This window comes from Culex quinquefasciatus, chromosome 3 (genome assembly GCF_015732765.1).
Source record: "Culex quinquefasciatus strain JHB chromosome 3, VPISU_Cqui_1.0_pri_paternal, whole genome shotgun sequence".
Taxonomy (NCBI): domain Eukaryota; kingdom Metazoa; phylum Arthropoda; class Insecta; order Diptera; family Culicidae; genus Culex; species Culex quinquefasciatus.
The window spans coordinates 59,054,009-59,073,971 of record NC_051863.1 but is presented as its reverse complement, the minus strand read 5'-3'; the positions used below and the strand labels follow the sequence as shown (position 1 = coordinate 59,073,971).

General features: G+C 40.8%; 1 protein-coding gene across 1 annotated transcript in view; it reads left to right on the top strand.

Moving 5' to 3' along the window:
• The window catches only part of LOC6042957 (trithorax group protein osa), a 292,090-nt gene that overhangs the window by 85,706 nt on the left and 186,421 nt on the right, over nucleotides 1–19,963 (top strand).

The window sequence follows — 19,963 nt, the reverse complement described above, 5'->3', positions numbered from 1 at the left end:
TATTTTCAGGTTTATAAATGCTAAAATTTTGAAAATTTTTGATCTTAAAATTTGAAAATCTAGTTTTTAAAATTTTACCGCCCAAATTAAATTTTGAAAATTTTTAGATTCATAAGCTTAGAATTTTGTAATTCTTGAACCTTCAAATTTTTGTTTGTTTTATTTTCAGAAATTTCAAATTTTGAATTAAATAACCTAAAGAATTTTCGTATTTTTTCAACTATGGAATTTTGACAGCTCAAAAAAATTTTTTTAACTCTATGATAAAGTCGAGATTTTTGATTTATAATATTTATTTTTTTAATATTATAAACTTAAATCGGAAATCATTTGGTCAAAATATTTGAGAGTTTATTGTTATTTTAGAAATGTATTTTCAGCAGGAAAATTTTAAAATTTCATGATTTCAGAATTTTTATTTCTGGAATTTTAGAATATCAGATTACGAAAAATAATTTTCGATTTTATGAATCTTATTTTCTATTTAGAATTTCAAAAAGAAAATTGTATGTAAATTTAAGGTATTCAAATTTATAATTATATAGTACAAAAGTTTATTTTTAATTTTTTCAAACGATTTTTTTTCGAAATTTTAGAGTATCAGATTTTAAAAATTTAAAATTTTCAGGTTCAGTTTTGGAAATAAAAAAAAATTATCTGGATAGCTTAGAATTTAGAAATTTTTGAGCTTAAAAATTTATTTTATTTTGATTTTAAGCAACGAAAATTTGTAAAAAGAAATAATCTAAAGACATACTTCAATTTTTTGTTAAATTTTATTGATTAAAAATATTGGATTGCACATTTAGCAGATTAATTCTTTTAAATTTTTAGCATTCAAAAGTTTGAACATTTTAATTGCTGAATTGAATATCTTTAAGAGATTATAATTCTAAAATTACAAAATTTAAAACGTTAAATTTTTTAAAATCAAATAATATTAAAATGTAACTTAAAAAAAATAATTTAAAATCTTTAAAATATATTTTTTAGATTTTAATATTTATATTTGCTAACTGCAATACCGTAAAATGTCTCAGCAACTGAGTTTGATTGTAGACAATAACTCACTTTTTGTTTTTTTCTGATCTTTGAAATCTGAGTACTGGTATTTTTTGCAATTTTCAAATAAAACATTTGAAAAAGTTCTATCTTTCTAGAGTTTTTTTGAAATGGTCCTAGAAATACAAAAAAAAACTCAAAATTTGTATTTTTTGATCTTATCAAATGAACCTGTACTGTAATTCAGTAAAAAAGGGCGTATTTTTAAAAATTGGAATCCAAATTTCAAATATTAAAAATTGAAATCAAGAAAGCTTAGAAGTTTAAAACATCAATTTTGAAACGCTTAAAATTTCGAGATTTTAGGATCTTAGAAAATCAGTTTTTGAAAATTTTAGAATTTTAAGTTCATGAATTTTCAAGTTTCAGAAATTAATAATTTTGAACTTTGAAATTTTATTTAATTTTTAATTTTTAAGAACTTAAAATTTATGTTAAGAATTAACCTATTTCATGATTTTATTAAATTTATAATTTTGAAATATTTGATTAGTTTTTTATATGTTTAGCATTCACAAGTTTCATAATTTTAATTGCTAAATATAATAACTTAAATAGATTATAATTTTAAAATTACAAAACTGAAAACGTTTAAAATTGAAAAATTAAACAATATTTAAATGTAACCTGAAAAAAATTAAAATATTTTTTTAATTTTGATATATATATTCGTTTGAAATTTAATAACTTATATTTGTTTTAATTTATTATAATTAACTCAATACAATAAAATGTCTTAGCAACTCAGCAACTGATGTTATCTGTAAACAATGATACATTTTTTTGTATTTTCTGATCTTTGAGTTCTGAGTTCTGGTGTTTTTTGCAGTTTTGATATCAACCCTAACATTAGAAAAAGTTCTAAATTTCTAGAAAGCAGTTCCATGTCAAATAGGGAATCGGTTGTACCGGATCTCTCAAATTTCAATGAAACATTGTAGCCATGTTATCCTACGCTTAGGTTAGCCATTTTTGTGTATATGGAGCCAATTTCACACGATAATGACATTTGAGAAGGGCGTAAGTGTTTTGAATATTTTTGTATTTCTTTATTTAATCTCGAAGCTGTTATGTTCTATCAAAAAGTGGTCAAAACAAATGTTCGCGCGTCAGTTTATCAGGTTTTCGGACACTACACATAAACTCGCAATTTTACAACATTAAAACACGGTTTATTCACGCGAACTAAAAACACAACGTTTATTAAAACGCGAGGGTCACTTGGTGACGGTTTATTTCTGACTGTGTAGTCCTAAAGTAAAACTACTGCGGCTGACCGGCAAAGAACTCTTTCTCGCGATGTCCAGCAGAGCTGCGACACTCGCGGAGTGGGATTCTGCAAATCAGAATGGGAGATCACAACTGATCTCTGATGCGAGAAGGTACAGCTAGGGCAAGGGGAATAAGGGTTTAAAGGGATTAGAAACTTATCACCTAACTCGCTTCAACATAACCGGCCGCCTTGAAAGCTCCCAGGTTTCAAAACATCTACTCTCTCTCTTCCTCCTACAGCTATCCTGGGAGATATCTTCGATAGCTTATCACTAATTCTGTTTTGATTCCTACTTTCTAGTTAAAAACAATCAGCTTATATACTAACACAAAAGAATCAGGGTCAAGATTGGGACGAGTACATGGATTGTTCTTCTTGTGTGGACGATACGGGTTTTTTTGTTCTCCGGACTGAAGCTTGGCTCAGTCTTCTTCTGCTCTCGGACTGCTGCAAATCGCACGTACGGACACCTCATCGCTTGGACTGGACTGCTGCACCGACCGCCTACTTCGACCTGGATTATGCTGCTGCTTGTGCTCATACATGCTTCGACGCCGACTGTTGACCGCAATGCTTGGACTGCTGATCATGCTGCTGAATCTTGACGATCGTAATCTGGAGTATGCGCTGTTGTTGAGATTCGGTGCTGTTGTTGTCTTCTTCTTGATGTTCTCGTGTTGCGACGCGTAACCGCTTCGGGACTGGTTGTACTGCTGCGTTGTTTCTTGCTGGGGTTAGACTGCTCCAACCGAACTGATGCACTGTTCTCTCGGCTCAGATTGTGTGCTGCTTGCGGGGGCGTAGTGCCGTGGTTCGTGACGCGGGCTGATCCGCGCATTTCGTGCCGTGCTATCTGAGAAATGAGAGGGTGCTTTTTTACCTTTATAATCACAACATAAAACGACTTGCCTGGTTTGCGGAGACCACCGTCCGTGGCCTCCGCGGACGTCCCTCGGACGTCGACGCTCTGCTTACTGCTGGTGTGGTTCGGAACTCGTACTTCTTGGTGCTTCGCTGGTAGACCGTTGACTTGCTGGCTTCTGTTGCGTAGGTTCTGCGTTGTGACCGCCTGGCGAATTGATCAGATTCGCTGACGACCGCTGCACGGACCTCGAGAACGGATTGTACACTCCGTCTCGGCTCGCCGTTGAAGATTCGATCGTACCTCAAAGTAGCAAATGGTGGGGGTGGCTTTTAGTTCCGATACCGACTGTGGGGTGCCCTTGTGGCTACCGTTGACGCTTGGCGTCCTTTCTTCTTAACCCATGACCTGACTGTAGCGCGTAGCTACTCCTTAATGCAACATGCATGCAACCAACACCGAAACGACACATTTTTACCTCATTTGGACGAGACAACTGGACTTGCGTGACTTCGCCGGGTCTGGTTTGGACGGACCAGAGGGGCGTGGGCGTGAACGACTGGCAAAAAAGAACTCGGTTAGCTTTTTGAATGGAGAAATAATACACAACTTAACTGGGAGTGCGGAGGCCTCCCGGCCTCCGCCGGTGGAGGAGAAGCTAGTTCTCCCCTTGCTGCGAAGATGGTACGGTGTTGTCGCGTATTGGGAGTACGCAGATCTTAGATACGCCTCGCTTGAATGTACCGTCCTTAGTTCGAACGGTGACAACTCGGACACGTCCGTCTTGTCCTGGGTGCACCTCGGTGACACGTGCCAGGGGCCACTTCAGTGGTGGGATGTTTTCGCACATCAGAACCACCATCGTGCCGACTCGTATGTTGTCCTTCTGCTGGGTCCATTTGGTCCGATTGTGGAGATCGGAGAGGTATTGAGTTGTCCAAGTCTTCCAGATCTGGTTCTGGGATGGCCACGAGTGGACGATGAATGAGGAAATGCCCCGGTGTCAGGGCCTCAAAGTCGTTCGGGTCGTTGCTTAGTGGGGTCAGAGGTCTTGAATTTAAGATCGCTTCGATTTGGGTCAGGATTGTCTGCATCTCGTCGTAGAACAGCTTGCGATCTCCAACGGTTCGTTTCAGCAGCGTCTTGAACGATTTTACGGCGGACTCCCACAGTCCACCGAAGTTCGGGGTGCGCGCCGGAATGAACTGGAACTCAATGCGGTCTGCTGCTGTCTGCGCGACCACCCTCGCTTGGAACTCTTGGTTCAGGAACAGTCTGTGTAGCTCCTTCAATTCTCTCGAAGCCCCCACGAAGTTCGTTGCGTTGTCGCACTTGATCAGTTCGGGTTTACCACGGCGGGCTGAGAATCTCTTGAGTGCTGCTAGAAACGCTTCTGTGGTCAGGTTTGCCACCAACTCCAGGTGTACCGCTTTAGTGACGAGGCAGACAAAAACAGCGACGAAACATTTCACCGGAGATCCACGGCGCAGACCGTGAACCAGATAGAAGGGACCGCAATAGTCAACGCCAACTCTTTGGAATGCGAAACACGGGTTGACTCGCTCGGGCGGGAGGTCCGCCATCAGTTGGTTCTGGACACGTGGTCTAGCGCGAAAACAGCTTACGCACGAATGAATCACCTTGCGCACCACGTTCCTGGCGCTCGTCGGCCAAAACCGTCCGCGCACAGCTGACAGCAGCAGTTGCTGTCCAGCGTGGTACAGGTTCACGTGGTAGTCAGCGATAACAGTCACGGTGAAAGGATGGCGATGGTCCAGGATGTACGGATGTTTTCGACTCGCTGAGACATTGGCGTTCTGCAGCCGGCCGCCAACACAGAGTAGACCATCTACCAGCTGTGGGTTCAGTGCAGAGATCCTCGAGTTGTCCTGCACTTGGTGACCTCTTCTCAGGTCAGCGATCTCTTGTTGAAAGCATTCCTGTTGTGCGATGCGCACCAACCGCTTCAGTGCATCCTCGTACTCCTCACTTGTGATCGGTCCGAGCTTTTTCGAATTTTGGTGAGCCTGCTTCGCGTTGTGGCGGAATCGAATACCGTACGCAACACCACGTACTAGACGTGTGAGCGACGAGTTCAGGCTGAAGATGTGACTCGATTCGATCGTTGGCAACACTGCAGCAACGCTGCGTTCTTCGAGGAGCGATGCGTCGAGATCTTCTTCACGGATTTGCTGAACGTGTGGCCAGTTCGCTTTGTCCAGCTTTAACCAGCAGGGTCCATGGAACCAGAGAGATTGGTACTGCAACTGGGCTGGCGTCATCCCGCGGGAGATTATGTCAGCCGGGTTTTCGGTTCCTGGGACGTGATTCCAAATACCACCTCGAGTGAGATGCTGAATCTCAGAAACTCTGTTCGCGACGAATGTCTTCCATCTCGAGGGCGGCGACTTGATCTGGCACAGCGTAATCATCGAATCGGTCCAGAAGTACGCTTCTGGCTTGAAAGGGAGAGAATTGGCGACTTTGTCGTACAGGTGTGCGAGCAAAAGGGCAGAGGACAACTCCAGCCTTGGTATAGTCTGCTCGGCATCCAACTCGTCTTGTTCAGTGGTTTTGTCGAAGAACTCTTCACAAGCAGACTCTTCCAGTGAGTGGGTGCTGATGTTGCGGCACGTTTCGAGTTCCCAGAACTTTGCGAGATCCGCTTGCAGCTGTGCAGTGGAGACAACAAACGTAGACGACTGCTCGGTGGCCGTACTGTTCGGTACGCGCCCAGAAATGATCCAGCCGAACACCGTTTCTTGGAGTGTCGGCCCTTCCACAGTCGCCTTCTGCTTTCCTTCCCGGAGCAGGTCCATGAAAAACTCCGCACCGATGATGAGATCGATCGGCTTCGACTCAAAGAATTGAGGATCAGCAAGTTGCGCACAATCTGGGAGTTTCCAATGCTCGGGATCAATCGTTGCAGTCGGCAGTGGGATGGTTAGCTTCGGCAACACGTGGAATTCCATCTCCTCTGCGAACGACGAAATTGCGCTCGAACGAGGGCAAACTTCTGCACTGACAACCTTGGTTGAGACTGCAGCTGTAGGTCCAATTCCTTGAATGGACAGATACGCTGGAGTTTGCTTGAACTTCAGTTTGGTTGAGAAGGACTTCGTCATCAAGCAGTGCTGGGAGCAGGAATCTAGTAACGCTCTGGCCAGCAGGGTGTTTCCGCGACGATCCTTCACCTTCACGAGCGCAGTTGACAGCAGAATGTTTTGGGTAGGCGTGATAGGAAGCGCAATGCATGCATGGCTTGTGTTCTGCTGATTTGTGTCTGATGCGTTCTGTCCGGTCCTGACGATCGCATTACTTGCAGTGTCCGTGGCAGTGTTCTGCTGATTCTGGTTTGTGTTGGCTGGTCTGTTCTGTGGCTGTCTGTTCGGGTTCGCTGTCTGTGGTCTTGTTTGCGTGGGTGGAACGGAGGATCTTGTGATGTGCAGCATCGTGTGATGATTACGGCGACAGTGACGGCACTGTCCTCTTTCGCAGGTTCTGGAGAGATGTCCAGGCTTCAAACAATTCCGGCACAACCTGTTCTGCATCACAAAATCGATTCTTTCTTGCAGGCTCATCGTCTGGAACTTGTTACATTGGAAGGGTGTGTGCCAGGGTTCGTTGCAGATCCGGCACCTACCAGACGACGAATTCGCTGCGAAGTTACACACCGCAGGCCTTGATGGGCGTTGATCAGCATGGCTCGATTTCACACGTGCGATGGACTGGAGGATGGAACACTGACTCTTCAGGAACTCAATCACCTTCGTGTACGTAGGAACCACCTTAGACTTGTGGTGACTCTCCCATTCGCGCAGCGTCGCACTGTCCAGCCGTGAACAGATCATGTGAACGAGCAGGGTGCTCCAGCTTTCCGCCTTCTCGCTGAGCTTTGCGAGCATCTGAAGACTCTTCTCGAACTCGCTTACGAGATGGCTCAGACCTTGGTAGCTTTCTCGTCTCAGCGGTTCCAGCTCGAACAGAATGTCGAGGTAGGCCTTAACGAGCAACTTCTTGTTCTCGTACTTTTCCATCAACGCTTGCCAGGCCACAGAGTAGTTGATTGCAGTGAAATCGATGTTGTTGATCTCCTGCAAGGCTTCACCAGACAGCGACGAGCGGAGGTATGTGTACCGATCCATGTCCGTAAGATGACCGTTCTGATCAATCAGACTCAAGAACGTATCTCGGAAGCAAATCCATTCCTGCATCTTGCCACTGAAAGACGGAAGTCGAATATCAGGCAGCTTCACCTTGGAGAAGACAGGTTGTTGAACGACCACTTGGTTATCCACAGCAACTTCAGGTGGAGCAGGTGGGCGTGGGAGTTTCTCTCTCAGCCGAGACTTCAGGTCGATGTACTGCTTCTCAAAATCTGTCACCACCTTGTCCGAATCCTTCAGCATCTTCTCACGCTTCGCCTTGTCCTCAGCAGTTTCGTCATCTTCACCTTCTCTCAGCAGCTCTTCGATGGCGTAGCGGTTGTCGAAGAACTTGTTGTAGATGTCGTCCAGCAGCTCAATCCGCACGCTAACTTGCTTCTCATCCGTTTCAGCTCTGTACTCCTTCAGGAAGTCATCCGTAACAGCCAAGTTGTTCAGCCACCTGCGCTCACGCTTCGTCAATGAACGCAAATCTTCATCCATCTTGCACACGAATCACGATTGACAGCCCTGCAAATTGACTTGACTGACGATCTACTCGACGTTCCACCGCGATTTCCCGAAATTGACAGCGAACTTTCAACCCAAATTATTGACTGCAGCGATGGGAGCTAACCAGAACTTCAGACCAAGAACCAAATTTGCCAGATTTGAGAACCAGACCAAACCAGACCAAGGGACACGCAATTTTTTGAGAAAATAGACACAAATGCGATCAATTTCGTTTTTATTGCCATCAGCTTAAGCCAAATCAAGCCTCATGCCACCCAATCATGCAAATACTTCCTTCCAAACCCTTTCCTTGACCAATCCTTGTCCTGTTTCCGCTTCTGGTCCCGAATCTCCTTCCAGCAACAGCAATGGCAGCGCCCAGGTGCCGCGAGAAATGCGCGCGCGTTGCGCGACTGCAATGGCGCAGATGGTGCAGTAGTAGACCGCGCAATTCCCGGGACAATAGCACCTGCTTTGTCTAGACTCCCCTTTCTTCCTTCGCACAAAGGCAGCACTTTTGTTCCGCGGATTTTCCAATTTTCCACCGTTTTCCGCGTTCCGTGGAGTCGCGAGACACTTTTTTTTATGCGAATAAACGCCACTGTTTGAGCCGCAGCCCAGAAGTTCTTTTTCACATGCACTTTGGCACACTTAAACGTTCGTGCACACAAACTGTCCGATCACTTTTGTCGCAGTGGACAGGTCCGTTTGTCCGAAAACCGCTTGGTAATCCGGTGCCCGAAGGACCAATGTTCGCGCGTCAGTTTATCAGGTTTTCGGACACTACACATAAACTCGCAATTTTACAACATTAAAACACGGTTTATTCACGCGAACTAAAAACACAACGTTTATTAAAACGCGAGGGTCACTTGGTGACGGTTTATTTCTGACTGTGTAGTCCTAAAGTAAAACTACTGCGGCTGACCGGCAAAGAACTCTTTCTCGCGATGTCCAGCAGAGCTGCGACACTCGCGGAGTGGGATTCTGCAAATCAGAATGGGAGATCACAACTGATCTCTGATGCGAGAAGGTACAGCTAGGGCAAGGGGAATAAGGGTTTAAAGGGATTAGAAACTTATCACCTAACTCGCTTCAACAACAAACTTTTAGGAAATTTGACGGGCTCTCCGAAAAAATACACTGAAAGCAAAAAACACGCCACTTTTGGGAGATTTTTAGATTTTTAAGTTTTAAAGTCAATTTTAAAGGTGAGCCTACGTTTTTTTTGTTCAAATTTTTTTTGGAAATAACCAAAGATGACCAAAGATGGGTCTCGTGGCGCAGGGGTAGCGGCTTCGGCTGCCGATCCCGATGATGCTATGAGACGCGGGTTCGATTCCCGCCTTATCCACTGAGCTTCTATCGGATGGTGAAGTAAAACGTCGGTCCCGGTTTCTCCTGTCTCGTCAGAGGCGCTGGAGCAGAAATCCCACGTTAGAGGAAGGCCATGCCCCGGGGGGCGTAGTGCCAATAGTTTCGCTACAAAAAAAGACCCACGAAAAATGCAGAATGGAGCAACTCACCTAAAAATACAAAAATCATTTACTGCAACTGTTTTTTTAAAGTGCTTTTTAGAAAATTTGATGTTTACGTTTACTTCAAGATTTTCAAAAACCGAATACGAGAATCGATTCGACAGACAATTTTACATAAAGTCTACATATTGACCACTATCCTAAGTTAAATCCTTGTGAAGCTACAGCGCATTTAAAAATAAAAATGTTGAAAAAAATATTTTTTGGTTTTGTCAGTCTTGTTAATATGTTAATTGAGTACAAACAAATCAGAAATGGTTCGCCTGCATTTTTATAATACACAATTTAATAGGTATACGAACTTTCTACCGACAAGTCTGGAGTTTTTTTGGTCCCCATTAAACCAAATTTTCAGGTTTTGCTTTTTGGGTGTTTTTAAATATCCCTGACCCAAGGCGGTTTAAAAAACACCCAAAATGCAAAAACTTGAAATTTGGTTTATGAAGTGTACCAATTTTATTTGGTTTTATGAAGTGTACCAATTTTATGTTGAAATGCACATTAACGTGCACCTTCTCAAATCCAGAAACGCTTCCGAGTCCGTTGCCGGTTGCGAAATTCAAATTCCCCCGACAAAACATCTTCAGCATAATCGGTACAAAACCCTCCCGCACCCACTTGTTTCCCAAATGGTGTCCTGAATCGTCCTTCCATACAGCACAGCTAGCAGAAGCCGAGCTTAGTCCTTCTCGATTGTTGCGTGCCCAGCTCTATTTGATTGCATTTCCCCTCTGACGTTCTATTTTCTCTAGCGAAACGTCGTGTCCTGGACGGGGTTTCGGTGCGATAAGGAAAATCGCACACAGTCACACACACGTATGAGGTTTCTCGTGCTCGATCTCGATCTCAGGAAAAAAGCAGAGCCAGCTCACACTCGCAAGTCAAGGGAAATATATTTACGTTCAATTATAAGTAGAAAATCCAACATTCGCCAGCACGCCGCTAAACTTTATCTGCTTGATTCCATAAAATTACAACCCCTCGCTTTAGTCCTCTCTCGACGGGTAGTCACACACAGAAAAAAGTGGGTGGTGAAATCCACCCACACAGCCAGTTTACCACCCACACACACACACACACACAAACACAGGAGTCACGACCGACACACAGACTGAGTTTCCAAGCATTAAAAATGAGTGCTTTTCCATCTACATCCTCAAAGCGGCCCACCCACCCCTCAGTGGGTGGCAGCGGTTGGTGGGGCTAGGGTGTTCCAATATCGACGCCAGCCAGGATCATCATCAGCGCTGCCTCCAACCACCCCTCGAACGGTTGGTGGCGGTCTCCCTCGTGGCAGAGTTTTCCAAGTTTGCCAGCAGCAGCATTTTCATCTCATTTTCCATGCCGGGCACGACCGACCTGCTGGCACAGGAAAGTCTGACGTTTGGGGTTGTGTATTGGTGCGCGAGCAGTTTCACCAACACCACTGCAACGCGTTCATCGCAAGGATAACGTTGACGGGGAGGGGGATTCGAGGGAGGAAAAATCGATATTTTCCTCTCGGTTTGTGCCGTGCGAGTGTTCCGAGGGAGAGCATAAGCAGAGGGGGCGGAGCATTTTATGCTCGTGCACAGCAGCGAGGCGTTATACACACGTACACAAAGGGAAGGACTGAGGCGGAGGGAGAAGGGGTGGCTGGAATCCTGTTTGTGCTATGAATTTTCCACCCGGCAAACGGTTCTCTGGAAACTGTGGTGCTGGGCTGTGCAGGCTGGCTGGCTGGATTGGGTTCCAGTTAAAGTCACTGTGATGTGTTGTGCAGGGTGGCGGTTTGGAGGGTAGTTTTGAGAATTTGAAAAGGGTGAATTTAGCAAATGTATTTTCCTTGATTTTTTTTTTTTCTCATTACAAGAAATTAAATTTAGCTTTTTCATCATTGCAATGTTGTGCCATTCCCCACGAAAACAGCATGGTTCGAAAAAAAAAGTTCTCCGATCGGACTCAAAATTTTTCTGGGAGCTCCTTGGCCGAAATAATTAGACCCGTATTTTTTCGTTTGGTCATTAGGGTGACCTACGCCGTGTTAGGGTGGTCCGAAAAATCGCAATTTCGTCGATTTTCTCAAAAACCACTTTTTTCAAAAAATCGTATCTCCGCGCTATTTCATCCGATTTTAGCTGTTTAAGACGCAAAAGAAAGGTGATTAGTTTGGCTATTTAAAAAAATAGTAAGAAGTTTCACAAATCAAGCTTAACATATGAAAAGGTCGTATGAAAACTTAAAATGCTGTTTTGAAGGTCTTGAGACCAAAAAGCCTATGTCTTAAAATATTTTTATTGGATTCCTCGGAAATTTTAGATAACATATCAAAAAATGGTGAAGTTATGTTTTCGATACTCTGAGATACGATTTTTTGAAAATAAAAACTGAGTTTTTCGACGCGCCACGCGCAAAAATGGGAAAATGACGAAGACGGGAAAAAATCGACTTTTTTCACTAAAACTGCGATAACTTGAAAATTTCAGAGATGACCTATACATGTTAGGGTACCAAAAGTTGCGTTTTTCAATTACAAAAATGTTGGTGCCCTAACATGTATATCGCAGAATTTTTTTAGTTATCGCCGTTTTAGTGAAAAAAGTAGATTTTTTCCCATTTTTGCGTGTGGCGCGTCGAAAAACACAGTTTTTATTTTCAAAAAATCGTATCTCAGAGTATCGAAAACATAACTTCACCATTTTTTGATATGTTATGGAGCAATTCCATCTCAAATCAGGAATTTTTCTGGTACTTTTGTACCCGACCCTCTCCGATTTCAATAAAACTTTGTAGACATGTTATCCTAGGCCTATATAAGCCATTTTTGCGTATACAGAGCCAATTGTACTCGAAAATAACATTTGAGAAGGGCGTAAGTTATTTAGATAATTTTGTATTCTGTAATTTAAAAATGACTGTAACTCGAAGGCGTTGCATCGTACCAAAAAGTGATCAAAGACAAACTTGTAGGAAATTGGACGGGCTTTCTGAAAAAAATACACTGAAAGAAAAATACACGCCACTTCTATGGGATTTTTCAATTTTTATGTTTAAAAGTTAATTTTTAAGGTGAAGTCACGATTTTTTTTCGTTCAAAATTTTTGAGGAAATAGCCTAAAATGTGACAAAAAGACTCACGAAAAATGCAGGATGGTATGTCTCTCCTAAAAAAATACAATAATCATTTACTAAAACTGTTTTTTAAAAAGTGGTCTAAACGTCAAAATTTTCAAAAACCAATAGTGGGAATCGATTCTCCAGACAATTTTACATAAAAGTCTCCATATTGACCACTGTCCCAAGTCCAATCCTTGCGAAGTTACAGCGGTTTTAAAAATAAAAATGTTGAAAAAACAGCTTTTTTGGTGGTTTTTGGCATTTTCTATATGACAGACTTGATTTTTCAGTCTCGAAAATATTTTTACCGGAAAGCTCGTCCAATTTCCTATAAGTTTGCCTTTGACAGTTTTTCAATTTGACTCGTTTTAATATTTACGTAGGATGATTTACCTTCCAGATTTTTACAACACTGAAAAAAATATTCTGTTTTCAGTTATGTGCAATGTAATTAAGCTTATATCCGTAAGCCCATGCATCCAATTGAAAAGCTGTCAAAGGCAAACTTATGGGAAATTGGACGAGCTTTCCGGTAAAAATATTTTCGAGACTGAAAAATCAAGTCTGTCATATAGAAAATGCTAAAAACCACCAAAAAAGCTGTTTTTTCAACATTTTTATTTTTAAAACCGCTGTAACTTCGCAAGGATTGGACTTGGGACAATGGTCAATATGGAGACTTTTATGTAAAATTGTCTGGAGAATCGATTCCCACTATTGGTTTTTGAAAATTTTGACGTTTAGACCACTTTTCAAAAACAGTTTTAGTAAATGATTATTGTATTTTTTAGGAGAGACATACCATCCTGCATTTTTCGTGAGTCTTTTGTCACATTTTAGGCTATTTCCTCAAAATTTTGAACGAAAAAATCGTGACTTCACCTTAAAATTAACTTTTAAACATAAAATTGAAAAATCCCATAGAAGTGGCGTGTATTTTTCTTTCAGTGTATTTTTTTCAGAAAGCCCGTCCAATTTCCTACAAGTTTGTCTTTGATCACTTTTTGGTACGATGCAACGCCTTCGAGATACAGTCATTTTTAAATTACAGAATACAAAATTATCTAAATAACTTACGCCCTTCTCAAATGTTATTTTCGAGTATAATTGGCTCTGTATACACAAAAATGGCTTATATAGGCCTAGGATAACATGTCTACAAACTTTTATTGAAATCGGAGAGGGTCGGGTACAAAAGTACCAGAAAAATTCCTGATTTGAGATGGAATTGCTCTATGTGAAATTTTCCGAGGAATCCGATAAAAATATTTTCAGACATAGGCTCTTTGGTCCCGAGACCTTCAAAACAGCATATTAAGTTTTCATACGACCTTTTCAAATGTTAAGCTAGCTTTTTGAAACTTCTAACTCCGACTCCGGCTTTCTGAGACTCACCGACTCCGACTCCGACTCCGGCTCCGGCTTTCAGCTCCAACCGACTCCGACTCCGACTCCAATTCCAGCTTACCAACTCTAGCTGACTCCGACTCCGACTCTGACTCCAGCTTTCAACAAATGGTTGGCTCCGACTCCGACTCCGACTCCACATATTTTTAAATATTTCAAAAGTTTTAAAACATTGATAAATAGAATTATTTAAATACTCTCTAAATGTCATATTTTTCAGACAGAAAATTAATTCGAATCACAAAACGGAAAAAAGTTTCTAGGTTACGAGTTTTATACGATATTTATGACGTACATGGACATCATGCCAGAGATTATTATTACAAATCAATGTATTTAAAAAATTTCTTCGTGGAAAAGACGCTAAAGGAATCCTTTTCAGATATCCGTGACCTAGAAAATATTTTACCTAGGAAGTTTTGATCTGTTTAAATTTAAAATTTTCTATATATTTAAAAAGGAGGCGCACAATACTTCTTTATTCTTCTCCTTAAACGAAGCTTTATGAACCGGTCATATTGGTGTTGGATATACAGTATGAGAAATTTCTTACCGGTTGAATAATATGATGATTTTGTTTTTTTTTAAATAGGGTAATTCTCTACCAACTCACACGAAATCGGGAAAAGTTGCCCCGACCCCTCTTCGATTTGCGTGAAACTTTGTCCTAAGGGGTAACTTTTGTCCCTGATCACGAATCCGAGGTCCGTTTTTTGATATCTCGTGACGGAGGGGCGGTACGACCCCTTCCATTTTTGAACATGCGAAAAAGAGGTGTTTTCAATAATTTGCAGCCTGAAACGGTGATGAGATAGAAATTTGGCATCAAAGGGACTTTTATGTAAAATTAGACGCCCGATTTGATGACGTACTCAGAATTCCGAAAAAACGTATTTTTCATCGAAAAAAACAATAAAAAAGTTTTAAAAGTTCTCCCATTTTCCGTTACTCGACTGTAAAAAATTTTGGTACATGTCATTTTATGGGAAATTTAATGTACTTTTCGAATCTACATTGTCCCAGAAGGGTCATTTTTTCATTTAGAACAAAATTTTTCATTTTAAAATTTCGTGTTTTTTCTAACTTTGCAGGGTTATTTTTTAGAGTGTAACAATGTTCTACAAAGTTGTAGAGCAGACAATTACAAAATTTTAATATATAGACATTAGGGTTTGCTTATAAACATCACAAGTTATCGCGATTTTACGAAAAAAAGTTTTGAAAAAGTTACTTTTTGCGTTTCTCTTTGTTTCGTCGTCCGTGTCTGTCGCGGGTGACCATGAACGGCCATGATCGATGACGACCAACTTTTTTAAAACTTTTTTTCGTAAAATCGTGAGAACTTGTGATGTTTATAAGCAAACCCCTTATGTATATATATCAACATTTTTGTAATTGTCTGCTCTACAACTTTGTAGAACATTGTTACACTCTAAAAAATAACCCTGCAAAGTTAGAAAAAACACGAAATTTTAAAATGAAAAATTTTGTTCTAAATGAAAAAATGACCCTTCTGGGACAATGTAGATTCGAAAAGTACATTAAATTTCCCATAAAATGACATGTTCCAAAATTTTTACAGTCGAGTAACGGAAAATGGGAGAATTTTTAAAACTTTTTAGTGTTTTTTCGATGAAAATACGTTTTTAGAATTCTGATTACGCCATCAAATCGGGCGTCTAATTTTACATAAAAGTCCCTTTGACACCAAATTTCTATCTCATCACCGTTTCAGGCTGCAAATTATTGAAAAACACCTCTTTTTCGCATGTGCAAAATGGAAGGGGTCGTACCGCCCTCCGTCACGAGATATCAAAAAACGGACCTCGGATTCGTGATCAGGGACAAAAGTTACCCCTTAGGACAAAGTTTCACGCAAATCGAAGAGGGGTCGGGGCAACTGCTGTGTGAGTTGGCGGAGAATTACCCAATAGTATTTGAAAAATTATTAAAATCCTATCAATTTTTCTATACTTTTTATTATAAGTTCCTTTTTGGTACTGAAATCTTGAGATTTGCTCAACGATATCAAATTGCCTGAAGATTAACATTCGCAGATTTTAATAGAGAAATAATAAATATTAAGATATTTTTATCATATCCAATGATTGTTTCAAAATTAGTTGCATCTTTTTTGATATTTTTTGCCAGTGTCAATTATTTTAAATGCAACACTATGATTTTTCTGTACTTAGTTATAAACAAAATGCGCATGTTGAGTTCCAAGCAATAGATTGTAATGATCATTTTTGGAAGAGTTATACTTTTAGTGACTTTTTCCGATTTTCCAAAAAGTGATTATTATTTTTAATCTTTTTATGTACCTCGTAACTTCTTCCCATAAAAAAACATTTACTGTAAAATTCCAAGACATTCTGTTTTGGGGTAAAAGGTGATGTGAGTGTGTCCTTTTTTAGAAAGAACTGGATTAAATTTGGTCAAATTTGAATTGAAATAGGCAAAACAAAGCAGTCAAGAATTAATTTAATATTTCTGACTACAAGACCAATATTGTTTATTTTATTTTTTTTGAGTTATGGGTAAGAGGGAATTAACAGGTTATCATTCAGTTAAATTACACAATAAGAGCTTTCCAATCACAATAAAAGCTTCATAATTATAATAGCCATCAAAAATATATGAAGTTTTGTAAATTGAGCTGTTTTATATTAATAGTGGACAATAAAAAAACATATTTTTTTGTTGATTTAAGACTCTGACTCCGACTCCGACTCCGGGTTATCAGAAATGTTCGCCTCTGACTCCGACTCCGACTCCAGCTCTTAAAATTTACCCGACTCCGGCTCCGACTCCGACTCCAGTTTCGACGAGTTTTGACTACTCTGACTCCGACTCCGACTCCAGGTCCCCAAAAAGACCCGACTCCACCGACTCCGGCTCCGACTCCGACTCCACAACCCTGCTGATAACACTATCAAAAGTTATTACCATTTTAGTGTTAAAAATTCGCCCAATTCGTAAAAAATCGCCCAAGATCCAAATGTTAACTTTATTTCAATTTTTATTGATTAATTTTATTGATATTAAAAAAATCATTGGAAGAAGAACTCTTCAAGTTTAGGAAAATCATGTGACTTTGCATGTTTTAAAAAATGTATTTTTTTCTGGAATCAACTTTGGCTGTGTTTCTTCTTAGCATTTCCTCTGTATTATGTGAAAATAAGTATGCTGTAATTTTTGTAGTTAGTCTCGTATGTCTTTAAGCATTTTTTTTTTTATGCAATTTAAATGATAATCGTTTATTGTAGAAAATGTGAAAAACAAGCAAAAAATTTGAAAAGTGGCTGTAAAACATGAAAAAATTAGATAAAAAAAAGGTGGCAGAGAAATCCAAGATGGCGGCCAATGTGGCGCTAAACTGCCCATGTTCGCATAAATGTCCCATATGCAAAAACAGCAAGCTGAGAAAAACGTATTTGAAGTTTGTCCCATACATAAGGCTACGTGTTAAGTTTTCGCGAAAAAACTGGATTTCCTCCTGATTTCTAGAACAAAGTGCTGGATGTTATAGGCTCTTTTGAAAGAGCACACAATTTTGAATCAAACTGCATCAATAACTCGAAATCGATGAAAATGCATATGGGACATTTATGCGATCAGGGGCAGTAAAGCATATTGAAAAAATCATTTTTTAAATTAAAAGCAATCAAATTTTTAAATTTGACTAAATGGGGTCGCAGAACTCGCATTGGATGTTAAAAGTAAGAACATAAAAAAACAAAAATTTCGGAATGGTAAAACAGTGAAAATTTGTACTAGAAAGTTGAATTTTAGCAAGATTAAAAAAAATTGTTTGGATTTTTTTAAGGTCTCTCATATTTTTTCAAGAGTTCAAAATATTTCTAATAGAGGTTGAGACCCATCACCTCTATTAGAAATATTTTGAACTCTTGAAAAAATAAGAGAACCTTAAAAAAAAGTTTAAGGAATATATTTTCCTTTATGGATACTATTTTATCCGAATAAAAAATGAACAGAAATGAGGAAGGACACTTATATGAAAGAAGTTTTAAACTTACCAATAGATAATTCAAAACATAAAATCTCTAAAATAATTAATAAATATGGTGAAACTTTAAAACAAATAATCTAAAAACACAGCAAAAATAATCTCGATAAAAAAGACTCGTTGTTAGCTTGTGGGAGAACTATAACAACACAAATGAAAAGAAAAAATAATTAAAGTCACCACCCTGCAGTAACTCCTGCGACCAGCCTGCCATCCAACAATGAAATTCGTTGCCTCACAGCACAGCACAGCACACATACCGAACAGTACAGGCACAGCACACAAACACTGACAGTGCTAGTGAGTAGCAAAAGCATCCTCCAAGTTAGTAGCCAAAACGCGACGTTCGTCGCATCCGAACCTCTCCAGCAAACAACATTGTATGAACGAAAAACGTTTTTTCGGATTTTCCTGGTTTCTCCCCCCTGCTGCTGCCAAAGTGGGGTGGTTCAGGGGTGGACGGGACCGGGCTTTGGGCAGGAAAAATTATATATCATTTATCTATTCAGCTTGGGTGTGCAGCACAGATGAGGAGGATTCATCGAGGATAAGTCCCAGAGACAAAGAGACCTGAACCTGGGTCGTGGGTGGCCCAAGGGTGTGTGGGGGGTAGATGTGGGTGGAAAACCATTAAATGCAGAGCCGAGAGTTGCTGGTGTGATGAGGATGTGTGTGTGTGTGTGTTTACCGGAAAAGGGCAGGGGTGGAAAATTACACAACTCTCTCCCTTCCCCTTGCCGCCTGCCACCGAACAAGAGTGGGGGGTTTTTTGCCATGGCTCGAAATGCTTCACGCGCTGATAAACCTGACACACAATGTGCCATTCCACCCCCTTCAGCAAACTGTCACCCCCAGCCCCGAAAAAGGATCCTGTTTTTGTGTGTGATGCTCGCCCGCTCTCTCTCTCTTGTGGAAGGATGGAACAATCGTTGAAGAGATAAAGCATCATTTTTGCCGCTCCAAAATCGACACTAGGGGATCCCTGAAGGGAGGAGGGGTAGGATCGGGGGAGTTCGACTTTGGCACCGGTGTCGGTGCCGCCGGTGCGCTTTTGGGTCCTGTGGGCCGTGGCACAGTGCGTTCAAAGTGGTGGGCAAGAAGGATAAGTTTTGTTGAAAATGTTGTCAATACAACAGAATAATGGTTGAAAAGAAAAACAAACTTTTGAATTGAATAAGTCCTCCCGATATCATCGCCGCTAGGAAGGCACGCCGGCGAGTGAGTTTTAAACACGCTTCGCGATTGTAGAAGGTATTGTTTTGATTCGCAACATTCACTCAGCGATGCTATGTTTCTGGAAGATCGCTGATCTCTCGCGTTCAAAGTTAAGAAATTTTCGATTGTAGAAGGTATTGTTTCTATTCGCAACATTGAACCATTGGAAACACTTCCAGAAAAAATCTACCAGCATTCTTTTTTGTCCAAACTTTCTTCTTATTTCTACCACTGTCCTCCACCAGTCCCAAATCCGGCGCGTATATTTGCCATTTGTCCACAGAATGGGACCATCCCGAAGCACGACCGTCTGACTTTGGCACCGGAGAGCACCATCGAGCATTTAATATAATGATAGTATCAAATCATAAAACCTATTGGTAGCGATGCTTTCGGGAGCCCCGGAGAGAGAGAGGTTGGATAAGGCAAGGAAATCAAATTATGTTTGATTATTAACAGAAAGCGAGCAGACCCTGGTGGCGGTGGTGGTTGTGGAAGTCAGTCAGTCATTTCTGCATTCTGCGAGTTGGGTCAACAGTTATGAAAATCCTCCGGGTTCATATGCTACCATGGAATCACCGGCTGGAAGGACAGCTGGGTGGCAACGCCAATGCGATGCGATTGTGTGACATTTGGCGGACGGATGGCTCTCAACTGTCTGCTCGTACGGACAACTTTTGGAGTAGAGGACGATTATTTATGCCGGCTCGGTTCCGGGTTCCTGAAATATCTTTATTGCCGCAGTGGCTCGTGGGGCCGGTTGGCGATACTTTATTTGATGCCCAGCCCACCCCCTCTCTACTGACCTGGGAAGAAGACAAA